The sequence below is a fragment of the Haemaphysalis longicornis genome, unplaced genomic scaffold (assembly GCF_048455015.1).
Source record: "Haemaphysalis longicornis isolate Haplotype H1 unplaced genomic scaffold, Haemaphysalis longicornis Haplotype H1 scaffold_1, whole genome shotgun sequence".
NCBI lineage: Eukaryota > Metazoa > Arthropoda > Arachnida > Ixodida > Ixodidae > Haemaphysalis > Haemaphysalis longicornis.
The window spans coordinates 184,766,648-184,777,552 of NW_027526203.1; the positions used below are offsets into that span (position 1 = coordinate 184,766,648).

Sequence of the window (10,905 nt, forward strand, 5' to 3'; positions counted from 1 at the left end):
GAACAAGGATCCCACGTGGAAGCCGAAACGTTTTTCATTTAAGTAAAGTGTTCTTATCGGTGGTTTCTTCCTCGGCTAGCAGTAAAAACGAATCGCCAACTTACATTTTTTCTTCGTCCAGATGTGTTGTGGGAGAGGATACATCTAGAACTTGCACCGATCTTCAAGTGGCATTCCCAGGAGGTCTGTACCTGTAATGACTCGAAGGGTTATTTGGGTTAAAATGTAATAGGCTTTAGAGCTGGGCAGTTGGTATACATTCATAATGAAAGAACACCTCAAACTTGACAAGACGAAGAAAAGAACACAGCACAAGCACTCACTAACAACTGGAGATTTCTTACAGAGCTATTTTAGAAAAAGAGTTCTTCTTGTTGGCTCTGCAAAACCACGCATCCTATAGAATAGCTGGAGTTGCTAAAAAACTACAAAGCTCCATACTGAGGAAATCGTTATGTGAATTCATAACATTCATGTAGTAACGAACTGAAAGACAGAGTCACTAAACATGAGGCAAAATAAGATACGAAATATAACATCATAACACTTGAAGAAAGGCCTCGCATTTTTACAAGTGAATCATACTTTTGTCTGTGCAGGCCTGGGTGCCATCTTTACAAAGAATATTTGAATGCGTTTTAGTTATTGCATTTTCATACCGTTGTTTCCGCTGAAATCAGACTTCATTTCAACTTGTGTCATACGCAGGGGAGTCCTGGTTGTCAGCTCAAGGAACACTGCCTGTAAGAAAAAACAGTAGTGCTGATAAGTCATAGCATAGGTAGCCAGATGCAACCACACTTTTTGAACAGCCAGGATCCGATGAGGGTGCAGAACCCATTTTTACACTTGCACCTGTCTCTGTGTAATTCGTCACAATTTCTGTATCATCAAAAAACAATCAAGCAGCCTGCATGCTGGCTCATACATACCACCATTCTGTAAAGTCGCTTTACTGCACTACACTAGGATCACGCGAGACAATCATTTGCCCTGCAATACCACGCGAATAAATAAACGACTGATTTGAGCGAATGAGAATAATAAACCACTTAACATGGTGGAAATGGCCCGCTGTCTCAAAATGACTAACACCAAATTTACCCACTCAAGGAAAAGAATGAAAAAAATGAGTAGTGTTGTACATACGAAAACTTTTTATTGTGCCGTAACGCAACCTTTCACAAAAAAGAGGCTTGTGCTGGACAAAAGTGAGTTTAGAAATTTCGGGCAGCATTTAGTGGACTACTTTTCTGCAGCACACACCTTGTGTTTATCCGGATATATTACTACAAGACAAATAAAATGAACACCATTCCGAATATATGCAGCGAGAAAAATGAACATTTCCCGACGACTGAAACAAAATGATAATACCCAGAGAATAGCGCGATAATATAAGACTTTAATGGGAAAAAATTCAATTATTCAAACAGAGCTACCTGACAATTAATTACATGGGCCAATAACTCGCCAAGTGCGCCCGATGCAGCGAACAGTGTAAACAAAACGCTCAACACATGACGAAGGCGCGCAAACAGAGCAGAAAGCAGGTCACGGGCGCCGTTATCTGTTCTTTCCCGATCGTCCGCTCTAGTCTGACGCAACGAACGCAAGCCCGTGATTTCATTCAATTGCCGTCGCGGACAACAGAAAATGTCCAGCGAAGCAACCAGTCAGGTAACGAAAATCCCTCTCGAATGCTGCAATTTCAAATTGAAAAGCCCCCAGCGAAAAGATACATCCAATGAAAACACCGAAACCGTCACGGGAATATACTCACCGAGTTTCACTGGCGCCGGGGCCTTGGTCCAACATGCGAACTTGATGCTGGTCGTAGAAGAACGGGCCGTGAAGCGCTGCCAGTCACAAATGGGCTCGCCGCAGCCTCCGTGACTCACGCCGACAAATAAGTCTTGTAACAGCAATCCTCGCTTCATCGTAGGGGTATCACAGCGGTTAAAAGGCTCGAGTGGCGCGAAAACGCGGCCACCGGGCCTGCCGGCGCCGCCATTTCTCTATATCCCGTCATGTAACGGAGAAATCAACGGCCGCCGGGAGAGAAGGCGCGACAAGCATCTCTTAGAGGTTACAGGGCGTTTTATAGGTTACAACGTAGAGGTTACACGTCAGATTTTGTTGATGTAACCTATAAATCATTATTGTAACCTATAAATCGCTTTTAACCTCACGCTTGTAACCCTTAGAACGGACTGGGATAAAGAAAACATCAAAATGATTCCATTGTAACCTTTATTTTATAGGTTACTTCCGTTTAGAAGTTACATTATGGGTTACCCGGATTAGAGTGTACGCGCGGTGAGATCACAAGTGAGCGACGCGTTTCCGTCGCTGTTACAAGGTGTTTGCTTGCACACACATGTCCCGTCACAAGTATTTCATAATGAATTTACAGCGTACTTTTCTCGGCATCAGTTGCATCGTCCTTGGCGTTAGCTGGCTGCGTACGGGCTGTGGGTCGCGACGGTAGCAACTACCTCAACGCGGCGGTGTCTCCGGGAACAAGCGAGTGTCTGATTGCTTGCCCGGATTATTCGGCCTGCAGGCCACTTTTTTGAGTAATTTGCATCCAATCCACTAGGAGGGGGGAGACGGTGGCCACAACAACAAAAAAAAAATTGGCCGCGTATCTGCTCCTTTCGTTGCAAATGTCGTCAAAAGACGATAGTCTTTATCGGCTTTTGCGAAGTAAATGCCTCCCTTCACTTTCCCGCTCACCTCTCATGTTGTTCCTCTTGCGTCGCGCTCCTCCCAAGGTAAAGACGCCAAAGGTTTGCTTAAATCATTTTAAATTTCCCGCGTTCCAGTGCTCCAAACCGGGTGTCTCGATGCGAACGCTGCCGTACGGCGAAGACGCGCGTGAATCGAGGCGCCCTACTTCAACGTTTATAGAACCCCGTTTCCCTACTCCACGTGCGTTGCAAGCAGAACGTGGAATCTATCTAGTGGAACCTTTCGTAACTGTTGCCGGTTGATTTCTTAAAATGGAGCCAGAAGCTATAGTGGCGCGGGCGACAGCAGGCGACGGCGGAGTGAATTCTTTTTCTGCAGTTGATGAAGTATTTAATTTCGCAAAAGTCAAGAATGTTTGATTTTTTAATAAAGGAACACTGCAAATATCACTTCTGTATTGATTTGTTGTCTCATATAATGTCTTGTTCTTCTTCAACAATGTTGACAAGTATAACATTACACCGGACATAGACGGTGTTGGAACTTTCGATGACGACGAGGACGTCGCAAGCAGTGAGCGCAACAGACCCATAGCGATGAGGAAGAAGACGACTAGGCGAGGCATCAAGATGGCTGCTCACAGTACCGTTCTATGTAAATAGTGTAAATATATCTGCTTTTTATCGACGACGGCCTCCTCCCTCGCCTCCCTGGACGTCTTCCACAGACGGGTAGATTTAGCTGTGACTATATAAGACTATTGCGCAGGCATTGTTTTGCTTTGGGCGGGTGGCTGAATTGAGTCACAGACAGACAGACATGCAGACAGACCAAAATTTCTGGGTTTAAGTAGCCCAAGAAAGACTATCGTCTTTAAAAACACGCGGTCGCATGCGCACAGGAAATGTGTTGTAGCAGACGACAACACGACCCGGCGTCCTACAAGTTACGTCACTCGTAGGTGGCGCCACGGTATGTCCTCGAGGCCAATAGTAACGTGCGCCTTTGTGGCGCAGTGGGATAGCCATTAGCTTCGTAACGCGAGGGACCCAGGTTCGATCCCGGAAAGGGGGAGCGGTTTTTTTAGATGCGACGCTCAGAGCATCTCTTGTCGGCGGCCCTGTCCTTCCTGCGTGCGTCCGTTGTTGTCCGCGTGCGTCGTGGTTGTCCGCAGCCACTCTCTCCCTCTCCTCTCCCATAGCGAACACTCTCTCGCGAGAGGCATTGGATTGAATTCGATTGGCTTGGCTTGGCTTGGATTGGATTTGATTAAAGTGGATTGTGTTGGATTGTGTTGCGTCATAGCCGCGGCACTCTCTCTCTCCGCGGTCTCCTCTCCTTCGGGCGCGCTGCGCATATAACCGGTGTGCCGCTTTCCTGCGGCCTTTCGGTCGACGGTTGCTCTCCGCTTGCGCTTGAACCCCCCTCAGCGTCGCATCACACCAGGGTTCCCGTGAGGGGAGGTGGGCGTAATTTTTTTCCGGAACCTCTGTTTGGGTTCGTGACCCCGTGATCCCGGACGAGCTATACGACTCCAAGCGGGGCCCCTAAAGTTCTCTGCACATAATACCAGGCGCGCTAGTAAGCGAAACGAGCCGGTGGTCTGGCAACGACAGGACGCGTCCAGGAAAGTACGATGACGGTGCAGTTCTGGTGTCTAAGTCGGTAGGCAGCAGACGCGGCCGTCTCGAGCGCGCATGACGCCATCAAGTTAATCATGCTGCTTAGGACGCCTTAGGGCGGGCAAGTAACCTTTCCACCGGACAGTGACCTCGACATTGGGAATCCAACGGCCTTTGTCCTACAGAACAATGGTGAAGGACAACAAGCAAGGGTGATATAATATGCAGCCCTTTACAATATTTAACGGTGTATAAAACCTGTAAAGAAAAACCCTGAAATTTTCTATTGCACCCTGCAAAATTTGTTTCCGCTTACTATTATTAGTTTTTAGAACGAAGTAAACAAGCGTTTCGACTACTTAGCTTATGCGGCCACAAAGTAACCAGGACAAATGTTACTGTTATATTTTCATCAGATAACTTAGAAACTCACTGAAAATACCGTACTTACCCGATTCTAACGCGCACTTTTTTTTCGGAAAAATAGGTCGAAAAATTGCATGCGCGTTAGAATCGGATACGAAACCGAAACCGAAACAGCGGAAATTTCGTCCCACGTATCGCCATCACCATGTCAAGATGGCGCTAAAGCTTTTAGTACATATTTCTAGGGGCCATACTTTTAGCAACGATTTTTCGGACGCAAGAAGCATAGGCGCCTAGGCTTTTCTATCGGCGTTCACACAAATCGTCAAATCGTTCCACTTGCGCGCTTGATAACAGCAATGGCAGCAGCGGCTCTCACGCGTTCAAAACGAGCGGTCGGCTGAAGCGTGCGCCTCTGGAGAAGCTCGCGGGATGGGCGTGTGAGGCGTGGACCACGATCCCATCGACCATGGTTGAACGTTAGTTCAGAAGTGTGGCATCGCGAACGTGCTTGACGGCACCGAGGACGAGATGTTGTGGTCAGCGCAGAGCGACAAGGAGAGAGATGAGTGAGCTTACTTCGGGAAATCAATCACCCGTTTCTCTCACGTTCGTTTTTCTTGCTCACACAGTTCCGTGCGCGTTACAATCGGAGGTGCAATTTTTTTCAGTTTTTTGTCAGGAAAATCGGGTGCGTGTTAGAATCGGGTAATTACGGTACTTGTTTCTCGTTGTCGGCGTTCTTCAAGGCCGCGTTATAATCCAGAGCAGTGCGCACGCCAGGAAGCGGTGGTCGAGGAGGCGACGCCAGTACGTCGCGTCCACGACCAGCTTTATGGGTGAAAAAATAAAAGAAAAAATTACGCCATCTTCCCACGTCGGAACCCTGAGGGGATGCAAAGCCGTGGAGTAGTAGCGTGTTAATTGGTTGTTGGAGTAAAGACACGAGTAGTAGCGTATTAAATGTCTTCTTTATTTATCGAGTAGTGGGGAACGTTTTGCGGCTTCTCGTTCTCGAAGCGAGGAATCCGCTGTTCGACGCTGGCGTTTCGAAGCGTTGTCACGTTGCCGAACGCCAGCGTACATTGTCAACTCATCGGACGGCGCAGCGTTGTCTCGACAGAAAGCAGCAGCTGAAGGGAGCAGCGGCGCGGACCTGGTTATCTGAAGTGCAGAGGAGGAGGGGATAGGAGGAGCAGCGCGCACAGTTGGTGTGGAGAGGGGGAGAGGAGGAGCAGCGTGCGCGCTATCGCACAGGTGGTGTGGAGAGGAAGAGGGGAGAGCGGCGTTATCACAGCTGTTGTGGAGAGGAGGAGAGGTGTGGACGCCGGACCCCGGACGACGGAGCCTCGACTAAGAGATGCTTTGCATCTAAAAAATGGGAGAGAGAGAGAGAGAGAGAGAGAGAGAGAATAAACTTTATTTCGAGGATTATCAGTGATGATGCATCTTGAAAGCGATGCTGGTGGTTAGATCGCGTTGATGGCTGTCAGCGTAAACTGATCAGCGCCCTCGGCAGCCCTGGCGACCAAGCGGGCCTGTAGGTCCGGGTCCGAGCTGCGCAGCGCGGCCTCCCACCGTTCCGCAGAGGGTATTTCGGAAAAGCGGTTTTTTGGGCAGGCCCAGATGATGTGGGTTATGACCGCCACATAAGCAGCAGGCCGAAGTAGAGAACAGAGCAATTGGGTGGATGTGCGTCAAGACGGCGGGATTTGGAAAGGTGCCTGACTGAAGAAGTCGCCACGCGTGGGCCTTATATATCTAAAGTTTTGTCCGCCGGAGGATAGGTCAAGCGGGAGAAGCGGTAATGCATAGTGATGTCGTGAAAAGAAACCAGGCGATCCCGCGCAGATTGCACCCCGTGTCGTGAGTCTCCGGGCGTGTTCGTGGGCCGCTTCGTTCCCTACGAGGTCGGAATGCGTGGGCGTCCAGGTCAGAAGAACGGGTTGTTTTAGGGGTCCGGCAGAGTTTCCTGTCAAAATTTTGAGTGCCAGGACTGAGATGCGTCGGGTGGAAAAATTTTGAATTGCAGTTTTAGAATCAGAAATGATCGTGCTGGGAGTTGGGTCGAGTATTAGAGCTAGGGCTATGGCCGCCTCTTCCGCCGTCTCTGGGCGAGTGGACCGAACGGTGGCCGAATTGAAAAGTTTCTTGCCGTAGTTCGTGGTTACAATCGTGTGTGCGTCGTGGAATCTGTATTCTGCCGCGTCGACATACACAACTCGGCGATCGTTGCCGTACATCTTGTGGTGTGCTTCCGCTCGCTTTAGTCTCCTAGTGACGTGGTGCTCAGGGTCACGGAGCAAGAATATATAGGAGGCGAAACGGCCCACCCGTTCCAACGAGGGCGCTGCCATCTTGCGTGACCAGCGCCCTCTCGTAGCTGGCCGGTTTGCTGGCTTGAGCGTTTGCTCCGCGGCGCATGGGCACCAACGGCGGCTCGGTGAGTTTTTCGTTGTAGCGCGTTGTACGTTCTTTTCCGTAATATACTTTGAATGGGAAAGTTGTTGCATAGGACCAGTTTAAGCGATCTGCTTTAATTGGCGGCTTTTTGGGCCGCGGTGGAGCTGAAATTCGCCTCGAGGTAGCGTGGTCCACGGTGGGTAAACGATGCCGTGTCCAACATGTGTTTGCAATACTTCGTCACAATTTTCTTTTGTTTGCATGTGTGTGTCCGAGATCACGAATAACGGGTAGTTTGATCGCTTTACTGCAAAAACTGATGTTTGTTAAAACGATCTAAGAGTGATACGCTCGGCGCCCATGGGCAACAAGCAGAAGCGCGTGTCAGTGTAATAGACTTCTGGCTTCATATCTCTGCAGGGTTTAATACGGGTAGTTTTGGGTGAACTCAGTAAGTATTTGGTATATCACATAGTTTGTATTAAATCTTATCAATATATCAACACCTCACTCTCAGCCACCACTGCCGACAACTATAAACAAAATTTCTTCTCTCTAGAATTTCAAGCTGCTCTGCAGCACAATTTAGCCGTGCAACTAATGTACAACATAAACAAAGTAAACAATACAGCTCCTAAAGAACGTCATAAGGACTTATTAAGTGCGCGCCGTTGGGCAACCAGACAAGCGTTCGCTTTTGCGTTGCTTAGTTTGATGTTGCCGACAAAGAGACATCACATTTGGGTGATTGAACTCTTGGCTGGAGTGAGTGAGTGAACAACTTTATTTTGCGCGAGTCGGGGATGGGGGAAGAAGGGAGGTGGAATCCCCTTCAGTAGCACCCCCTCCCCCCTTCCCCTCAGATTGGCTGAGGAAAAGGACAACCTAGGGAGGTAGTAGTCACTGTGAAAATCGCCAAGGCCAGCCCACGTAATACTTGGAGCCATGGGTATGCCACAATGGGACCGCAGCAACGGTGGACATGGAACTAATACCATCTGCGGCACAGGCAAGTTTCAGCGACCCATCTTAGTTTGGAAAGAAGGCAGAAGAATTTTCTGCCACTACTCCAAAGTAGGTGTACAGAAAGAGCTCAGCATGGGTTTCTATAGTGCACTAGTCGGTCAAACAAGATTCCTTTAATGTGCGGAGAAATTATGCGCAGTGGGGCAGTGGAAATGCACGAAATACACATCATGCATTAGCCTGCATTGCTTTCCGCAGCCGGAAACCCAACGCAAGCTCTGGATATCAAAGCTGAAATTTTGAAGGTACGTTGTACTCGGTCCGTAGTACACTTCAGCGCAGGGCGTATCAGGCACATATCAGTCGGAAATGATGATAACAGCACAGAAATCGCCACAGATACGAAAAGCCGACCCAAAAGGCTTTGCAATCATTCGCGGCGGTGAAAAGACAGTGACTTTTTTAAAGAACGGCTGTTCCGTCGGACATTTACACGTGGTGAACACGCCAAGCCGCCGAAAGTTGCAAGTTTTTCGAGAATTCCTTACCGGTCACAAAAGAAGTTTGGCTCTAGGTCACTTTTGATGAACGCTGTGTGTACGTAGTAATTGTTCCATACCTACGAATTGAGTCGCGAGTCAGTGCGGCAATTTATAAGGTACCGCTGGCGAAGACGATTGATACCCCACAGTCCACGCTACGCCGAAATGAAACTTAAGCATGCTAAAAGCTGCTCTGAAAATCGGCCTTCTTCTGAGCGAGCTGTCGCGGTTGCCGCGGCGTGGGACAGTATCGCCAGGTCGGGTGGTCTAACTTCCTGACGACGATTACCGTTCTTTCTTCTTGCGTGCGGTCGACAAAGGAAAGTTCACGAGTAGCATAAACACGGAACGCTAGGTAACTGCAAAAGGTTACTTCAGCGGGAGCATGCAAGCGAACCCAAGAATTGCGCAGCCGACTCAGCTGACACTGCTGGCCTGGCCCCGCCTTGAAAACGAGTGGAAATTTTGTTTTGTATTTTCGCAAACTAAACGATCCTTGCGTAACGTTTTACGCCGCACGATTTACGAACGGCAGGGTACATGTATACTAGCGAGTAGGTGAGGCATTGCGTGAAATAAACAAATTAATCGCTATTAAAGGACGCAAAACAATCACCAAATCGCACGCCCGCTGCCTGCAGAAATGTTTACTTCTATATTTGCATTACATAACATAACACAGCCGCATACACGGCGCGGCCCTGAATAGAGCACTTCTCGGGCCCGGGCTGGCCCGAAAGCCCGGGCCCGGCCCGCGGGCCGGGCCGGGTGTCCCGAAAGCATTCATCGGCGGGCTTGAACCGGGCTTGGGCTCATTGCCGCGGGCCCGGGCCGGGCTCGGGCTGAAAGCCGCGGGCCTGGGCTGGGCTCGGGATGAAATCCACGGGCCTGGGCCGGGCTCGGGCTTGAAGCCATGGGCTTGGGTTGAACTCAGGACCACTCATTAAAGGGCCTCAGGCAGGCCTTCGAGCACACGCGTACGTGATGGATTGCATAAACCAAGGCCTTCATTGCCAAGCTGAAGTGACACGTGCAACTTCAAAGGGCAGGCTCTTAGTTCACCTTAGCAACGAAAATTCTTTAACATTACGTCTGAACTTTTTTCCTTTTCCGCAGAAATAAAATTTGTTTCCGCGTGAGTAAATATTAACTACACAAAAACCTCTCTTCCAGCCATTTGCATTGACGGACTCTGGTATTGCAGCGGCAACGCAGTGGTACCTCTTTCAACTTGTACTTCTATTTCACTTTTACGGGTTTTTAAATTAGTGTTTGTATTGTAACGTAGTATTTTGGTTACATACTGCCGCTACTGTAGCATGCAGATCGGAATGAAAAAGTCAAGGCGTCGAAGAAGTTTTAAGGTTAACTTGTTTACTTTACGGATGACATTGATGACATTTAGCACATACAAACTTGAAACAATTACACTTATTACATAGATGAAAAAGGCAGTCAAAAGATTCAGAGTACTTAACGAAACATGGTTGGCGGGCGAAGGGCTCCCGGCGTCTGGCCCCAACGATCGGCAGCAAGCGGTTCTCCTGGTGTTGCTCGCCTCTCGCCCTCAATCGCCAGAGGGGCCGCGTTATATTTGCTTTGGGGGGACGCACTGGGGGAAAAAGCGCATCCTAGCGTGTGCGGACCGCGCGGAAAAAGGCTAAGGCACACCCGCAGCCAATCAGGAGGACGCTTCTTAGCTCCAATCAGACATGTCCCCGCCAAAGTGAAAAGGACCAAAAACACAGACACAAGGTTTCGACTCGAAAACGCGCCCTTGGAGAATTACGGGCGTAGAGCAAGTAGTTAGACAAAACGCACTAAAGTAAACAGGGGAAAAGGGAAGCTCGTCGGAAGAACACAGCGGCCCGCGTAGGCGCGCAACGGGGGTCGGAGACGCCACGGCCGCGGTAACAGAAACCGAGACGGCGGCTCGCTCTCCTCAACAGCCGTCGACTCTCGGTCTCTCTCGAGAGCCGCGTCTCCCGGGTCGGCCGACGGGCCGACACACACTCCGGAGCCGTTTCTCAGAAAAATAGGGGGCCACGGCCCAGCCGCGTCCGAAGCGCTTTCGCACACAACATTTTGGAGGAAGAGCCCTGGCTGTGGGCAGAACTTAAAAAACAACCAGAAAACATCAAGAGATATCCGCTTCGCGACAGTATTTATATATTTATGTAAGATCAAGGCAAACCGATGCTGATCAGCGCAAACATAAAAGCATAGGCTGTGGGTCCGACCGCTAACATCTCCCTGGGAGAAACGAATCGTTGTACACTGGAGGTGATTAGACCATGAAAAGGTGGGGCTGA

The 10,905-nt window shown here is 49.4% G+C and overlaps 1 long non-coding RNA gene across 1 annotated transcript in view; it reads right to left on the reverse strand.

Moving 5' to 3' along the window:
• Positions 1–802, reverse strand: part of LOC144167553 (uncharacterized) — a 1,740-nt gene extending 938 nt beyond the window's left edge. The window contains exons 1-2 of the long non-coding RNA XR_013322034.1: positions 660–802; positions 105–191 (exon numbers count right to left, since the gene is read on the reverse strand). This is a non-coding gene — a long non-coding RNA (uncharacterized LOC144167553). The remainder of the gene's footprint in view (positions 1–104; positions 192–659) is intronic.
• Positions 803–10,905: the final 10,103 nt, after the last annotated feature.